Below are 7466 nucleotides of genomic sequence, written 5' to 3' on the forward strand. Positions count from 1 at the left end.
ATTATTGCCACCATATTCTGCTGTCATGGGTTAGCAAGCATAGTCCCGGAAGGGATGTCCTTGCTAAGGGGTGCTTACAGCTCCCTCTGTGACCTAACAGAACCTATCAGCTGGCCAGTTTGAATATGGACAATTCTTTGAGCCACTTAAAGTTGTGACTGCCTCTGTGATCCACACTTAAGAGTAGAAACCCCAAGGCAGAGTCTCTCCATCTCATTTCCGGCGCTGGGACAGGTGGCTGCAGGCCCTGTGCAGGGGCCAGCGGGCCTGGCCCAGGCCCTGCTTGGGCCAGGCCAGGCTGGGCCACGGCCATCCTGGAGCCAATGGGCCCTGTTCCACCCGCCGAACCACCCCCCCCCCCCCCCAGCCCTGCTGTGGGCAGCCAGAGCAGCTCGGCTCCCCCCCCTCCACTGCGATAAGCAACATTCCAGCTGCAAGGCCTAGGTGACATTAACCCTTTTAGTGTTGTGAAGAGCTGAAAACCTGAGGGAAGAGAAAGAGGAGATGCTTAAAACTGAAATTCTCTTGTAAAGCTATGATATATCAGAGTACCCATTGTAATTTCATGAAGATATGGGGGGTGGAGTGTTCAGTTCAACTTGTAAGCAAAAGCACCTGCGCTGAGATAGGCAGATGCTGACGCAGCTGTAATTTCATGAGAAGTTTGAACAAGGAGAGATGGAAGCGATGAGGACTTTTGCTCCAAATGGGAAAGGAGAAAACCTCAATTCTAGAGATGCTCCCAGAGAGTCCTAAAGATGAAGATGAGGAAGACCCTTTGCTCCCAGGGAAGGAGAAGGGACTCTGTTCTTAGAGATGAAATGCTCCCAGAGATGGGTGAAGAGAACTTTTGTTTCTGAAAGGCTCAACCTTAAAATTGTACCCCAAAAAACCTCAAGAGTGGACCCTCGAAAGCAGTTGTGGGAAAAGCTGCAAGTTGGGGGAAGGGACTCACATGGGAGCAGAGAGACTCCTCTTCCTAAATGGACTGAACAAAGTTATTTGGAAGTGGGTGGCTGTCTCCTTGTGATAATGTTTTCATAGCATGAGCAAGAGAGACTCCTCTTCCTAAATGGACAGAACAAGGTTATTATGGATGTGGTAAACAGACTGAACATCTTGAGGGTTGTCTTTTGACATTATCAGTGGGAGAAGGGAGGAAGGTGGGGGGAGGAGAAGAGTTTTGAAGGTGTGGTATGATTTTTTTTCCTTCTTTTAGGTTTGTTATTAAACTCCTTTATATTCTTTCAATGCCTGCTTTGCGTTTCTCCTAATTCTTATATCACAAAAGATAAACAGTAATGAGTATTTTAGACCAAACCACTACATCTGCTCACATCATTTGAATAAAGACAGAGTATCTGTAGATACAAAAATGCTGCTAGCAAGTATTTTCTTGCTATTTTCTAAGTCCGTGAGAGACTTTTCTCTCTCGCAGAAGAGGTAGCAGAGTTATGTAAACAACCAAGCCACCTGCAACCTTGAAAAGTCTTGTTTATGGTATAGTAGAAAAATATTTTGACAATGGATGTTTTAGGATTTTAGCCAATCACCCCAAGGGGTGGCTGATCCTTTGTCCAATTAGACGATGAAGAAAAAAGTCTATAAAAGAGTTGGTAAAATAATTAAATAAATCAATCTTGCTGCACAATTCCTGCCTGCTAGATCTTCTCTCCTCCTCCTCCCTATGGCTGCGGGACACGGTGATATACCGTAGGAACCAGGCCTGTGGTAATAAGTATCTGTTGCAGTTTTCTGGGTATTGGATACAGAGGCAGCAAATTGAGCTCTAAAGCTATGCAACAATTTTGGTTCAGTCCCATGTTCAATAATTGTTCAGTCACAATCACAGCCCTATTTTGTTCAAAACGTACTAGTGATTTCCCAACCGAGTATTTGCAGAACCAGGTATTGCTTGTCTGTTGAGACCAGATGCAACAATATCAAGGTACTGCTTGTGACAAACTGTTTTTTGGCTACAAACTCTCCTTCTCTTGTTAGTGATTTGAAGAAATTTTTTTTGCATATACGCATGGTCATGCAAGTGCACGGGTTTTATTCAATCTGTTTTGTACACGTAATTTTGAGATACTCTACTCAGAGAGGCCAGGCCCTGAGAGTACCTGCAATATTCCTGCTATTACATATCCCATTATATCTGGTCCTGTTTAGCAATAGCCTACCCTGGAATAAAACTAAAGAGTTCTGTTCTAAATAAAATGTGCAGTAATGAAAAGATATCCCTGAAGTCCTGATGAAAATTTGATAAATAAGCAATACACCAAAAAACCCAAGCAAACTACTTAGTTGTTTAATGAATAAAATAAAATCTATTTAATGACATTGATAATATTTTCCCACTGCAGTATAATGTGAAGTAACTAAGAGATTTTCATTTAATATAATATGCTACAATAACTATACAGTCCTGATTAAAACCAAACAGGGACCAAATTATGAATGTATTAATAATAATGTTCTCTTCATGAAATCCCATAGCATTTTTTTAGTTCCCTAAGAATGTCCCAGAATACATCAGAACTCCCTAGTTACCCAATGATGTGTAGAGATGATACATTCTGTGTAATTTTTTTTTAGCAAATTAGTACTTACTAAAAATGAAATGAATGAAACAAAGAATTAGAATTTAGGAAAATAGTATTCGCTAAATTGGATGCAAAAAGGGAGGATGCCAGGGAGAAAACAACACTGGGATATGTTTTCTGTCATTTCTTCAGCCATTCAACACATATTTTCTGGATCAGTGAAAATGGATAACACCTTTTCACAGATGCATGTTAACTTCCTGTTCTCTCTAAAGCTTGTGCTGTACTTTTGCAGGAAGACAGCATGACTGATCAGCTGTTTTCCATGTGTGGTATTTGGTTACTGATATTTTCTCAACTAAGAAGGAAAACAAAGTAAGACTGGCTTGGTAGAGCAGCTTTGCACTGACTATTCATTACTCACTAACATCATTACGAGGGAATAAAAGGTAAATTCAGGGAATGGAAAGAACCACCCAAACCTCTGAGGTCCTGAAAACTCTAATTCCTTCCCTTGGCTCCTGAGAGAGGAAGAGTGCCAAAAGAGAACAAAGCAAGGTCAGCAATTAAATGAAGCATCCGTGCAAGCTCTTGAGAGGTAGCATAATATAAGGAACAGTTGCAGTCTCACCAATTAAAGATAACTTGAGGTCATACTTACTAAACCATACAAAATGGGCTGAAAGACTAATGACTCAAATCAGCATACACAAACTTAGATTTTAAAATGGTTGTCTTTACTGCTGTGACAGCTGCTTTATAGACTATTGCATTGTTAAATGGATCAGTATTCCTTTGATGCTGTGGAAAACCTGACATACACTCATAATCGGAGACTGACTAAGTAAAAATTAAATACAGAACTCATTTAGGTTACTGCTCTCTTTCTTTAAGGACTTCACTGTGAGCTGGTTAACTTCCAGACCGATAAGGGAATATAATTACCTGTTACTTTTCTGAGTGAGTTATTCCCTGCTATGGGCATAAAAGAGAATGGAGAAAGTAGGTGCAGCAAATCCATTGCTTTTTCCACAACATAAACAATCAGAAAACAGTCAAATGCATAGTGAAAAGGGAGTAGGGAGAGGAAATCTTTTAATCAAAGGAAAAACCCTTTACAAGACCAGTCATTCTTTCCAAGAAACAAACTCAAAGTGGTGATGCAGACAGGGAAAAAAAAAATTGGTTTTGGTATTCAAAACTGTTCTCAGTATTCACTGGCAACATGCAGAAGAAGAAGGCTTAAATTGCTGTCCAGAAGTTTTAGGACAGACACAAGAAATACTACTTTTGCAGAGGACATTTCTGCCTTACAGATATATTTGAGTTCCTTTAACAAGTAAACAAGCACACAACAGCAAATTTGGTGAGTTTGGTCAGCTTAAATTTCCACAGGGTGTCAAAACCTTTAAAAAATACTAAGCTGTTGCAGGATAATGAAGATGTGCCCTCTTGAACAAATAACTAGTAGAAGGTGGGCTGACAAAATACAGGAGCCAAAAGCCAGTTTTCACAAAGCAAGAACTGAAAGCCCACTGAATTCTGCAGTCAAGAATATTTATAAAATGATGATAAAAATCTGGCAAATAGAGAGAGGATTAAAGCTGGTCATAAAAATAATGGTTGAAGGTGAACAGATCTAGAAGAACCTTTCAAGAATGGGCAATATGATGGCAGATGAAACTCAACAACTGCTGTCTGTTTAAAAGGCATTAATGCATGCAAACTGATTCAGATGCTCCACCCAAACTTTTTATTTTCTCTTTAGCCCTTGCTGCATCACCATAAAACTAATGCTCTCTGCCAATATCTAAAACATGTAGGTACTTCTGGTAAACAAGAATAAAGAGATTAAAGAGATGAGCCTTTAAAAACAAGGGTTTTCTTTGCTGACACCCTCAGTTTGACAGACTAATTACTTTCCTGCTATGAATGCAGCCCAAATCCTTGTACAGACCACTGCCTCTGCAGACAGAGTGACTCCATTTTTATATCATCCTCTCCTTCAGTTGCTAGGGCTGAGTGAAGCCAAATATCTATAGTTTATGCATATGCCCTAAAGTATTAGAGAGAATGTTCAGAAAGGAGAAAAAGAATTGCAAAAATAAGAACAAGAAATGGACATAAAAGTGTAACTATTTTTCAAAATCACCTAGTAGTTCTGTTTGGAATACACTGTCTAATTACATATAAAAATGTTAATTAAATACAGAAATATGTTGTCCTTTTAATTACTGAATACTCCTTGAAAAGCAAACCCAGTGTTTAAGTGTAAAAATATAAACATTTAAAAGAATATTTATGCAAATTATTGCAAGAAAGGAAACCCCACAGTTAAGCTCTTCCTGGTTGAACAGGATAATCTAGCAATGTTAACAGGAAAGAAATGCAGATAGAAAGAAAAACCTAAAGCATTTATCTGTAGTGGAAAAAATTTTAGTTGATGAAAATGTTATTTAAATGAAAGATTTAAATTTGAAACTATTACCTTTTAAATAACTTTTTCAAATATATCTTGATTTAGGCTTGTACAAAACAGCAAGAATTTGAAGCATTCTGATTTCAATGGTTTGATTTAGGAGGAAACAGTTGCAGTGAATTATTAAAATTTACTGTAAGCACTTGAATAAATTAATATAGATTTGTTTTGATAGCAGCAGTTGAATTTTGGCAGGGATTATAAGGATATGCTGATTTGCTTCCATAAGAGCTAATGCTGATTCATTTGAGATCTTCACAAGACCTTTTATATAATCTTTCTTGAGTATTATATTTTTTTCCTCCAATGCAGTATAGTTTATTTTAACTAGGAATGGATGATGCAATCTGGTAAGATCATATTCCATACGAAGTTGAACCTTGAAGGCTTTCTCCTTGTATTTTTTCATTACTGAAATTATGTCCATGTTCTGCTAGGTTCTCTGTTTCTGTTAGGACAGAAAGGGCAACTGTCAAAGATGGTTGTGATGGCACGTGCTCCCCACATCCTTTCCGTGTTCCACACTATGACTTCAGAAATGTTCATTAGGCCTTAGCCTTGACAAATAGCACCTGGACTAAGCTCCTGTTGAGCCTCTCAGAGACACTGTCTGCTCCCAGGAACTGCAAGCAGTTAGTGCTGTCTAACAAGCACCTGTTTATTAACAGCTTTGGTAACTTAATTTTCTTGCCTGAATAAACACCCAAGTGGAACAACATTTTTGTTATTGAACTTTCCAAGAAAGTTACCCACCCAAATTGCTGCCAGGGTTGAAAATTACTATGACTAAATCCAATGTTCTTGCAACCATACGAACAGCAGTTCTAAGTGAAACCCTCTGAGCTCTCCTGCGACCAGCAAGCTCCCTCTGAGTGGGGCCTCTCAGAGACAGCAAACTCTCAGGATTGCTGTACTCGGAGGACTGAACAATGCTGATGGAGCCTGAGCTGACACCTCCACTCCTTGAGGCTCTACCTTTTGCCCATTTTGAAGATTCGAAAATATGACTACCTCACTGAATTTGAGGCGAATTTTTCACCGATATCTGTTTCATGCATGCTCCTTTAGGTCTGTGTGAGTGTGACTGTGAATATGCAATAGAAAATGTATTATGAATGTTGCTCTTAGATTCTTCGGTAAGTTGGGTTCCCAAGTAAGATAGGCCTATAAATGAGTTATTGTTGGGCTTATAGTAAATTCTATAAAATCTTTTTGTTAAATTATTTAAAATAGGTTATAAATGTAGTACTTGTTAAGTCGAAGTGCTGTTAAAACCTTTAGGCCTAAACTATTGGTCAAGTCCAGGGCTAAGTTTGGCAAAGAGGTCTACTCTGAACCTTGTGACTCAATGAGAGTCTCTCTTTTATTCCTTTTTATCCTTACCCTTTTCCTTCCTTATCTTTTTTACATCCCCAAACTCCACACAGATAATTTTCGGCTGATTTTAGTTTTAGATTGATTAATTTTTCTCTGTGTGCTTTAACCATCTAGTAAGCAGTAGAGTGAATTTTGCAACAGATTTTGCCACTCTTTCACTTTAGTACTAAACTTGGTTTTGCTGATACATTTGCTGATCCTTTGAACAACCTAAGGCACTCATTTGCAACAAATGGTCAGAGAGATTATTCACTCCACTCTAGTGTAAATGAGTAAATACTGGAAATATTGCAAGGAAAGATGAACCTCAAAATTGTGGTGGTTTCTCCAACACAAGAATTCAGATAAGTCAGTATTAATTTAGAATGGAATTTCTTCTACAAGAAACGTATGACTAGTGTCTTTGGAAACACCAATTGCTTTTCAAAAAAGCAGCTTCTAATTGCATGGTACATGTTATAACAGACAAGAAAACCTAAGCAAAATCATTACTTCGCAAGTTGAGCTTTCAGCTTGAGGTGTGAGGCTGAAAGGTGTTATTTTTCTCTAGTTATTATTAAGGAAAGGTATGGAAGATCTCATCATGACAGATTAATAGAAATGTTATCTGCTAAATGACTAACTTTCACACAGTTTCTGAGTTTTGATGTGAACTTTTGCAGCCTGTGTGAAGACACCTTAATGAAATATGACCTGAGCGTATCTCTGTACTTTAGCAAGTAATAACATGTGCTAGAGACAGGAGAGCATGCTACAGACCAGCACTAATCATGACTTTCTTTGGTGTCAAATAATTCCTACATACAAACACACCATGCACTAAACTTAACATCTATCACAGGAACAGAGGTAATGTGAAGACACTAAGAAAGAAGAGAAAATTTAAAGATACATTTGATCCAAGAGAGAATGATGCTGTTCGAAAATAGCAGGCAGAGTAACAGCCATGGCATACAGACTTCACAGAAAAGTAGTGAATTTCCCCTGGAAAATTATATATAAAGCATACTGCCAGTATATAATGATGTACAGAGTTTTACAAGACTAGAACACTGTGATATTTT

Source organism: Corvus kubaryi, unplaced genomic scaffold (assembly GCF_017639235.1).
Source record: "Corvus kubaryi isolate FWS band 111438036 unplaced genomic scaffold, C.kubaryi_AGA036_p1.0 68, whole genome shotgun sequence".
In the NCBI taxonomy this organism is placed as follows: Eukaryota; Metazoa; Chordata; class Aves; order Passeriformes; family Corvidae; genus Corvus; species Corvus kubaryi.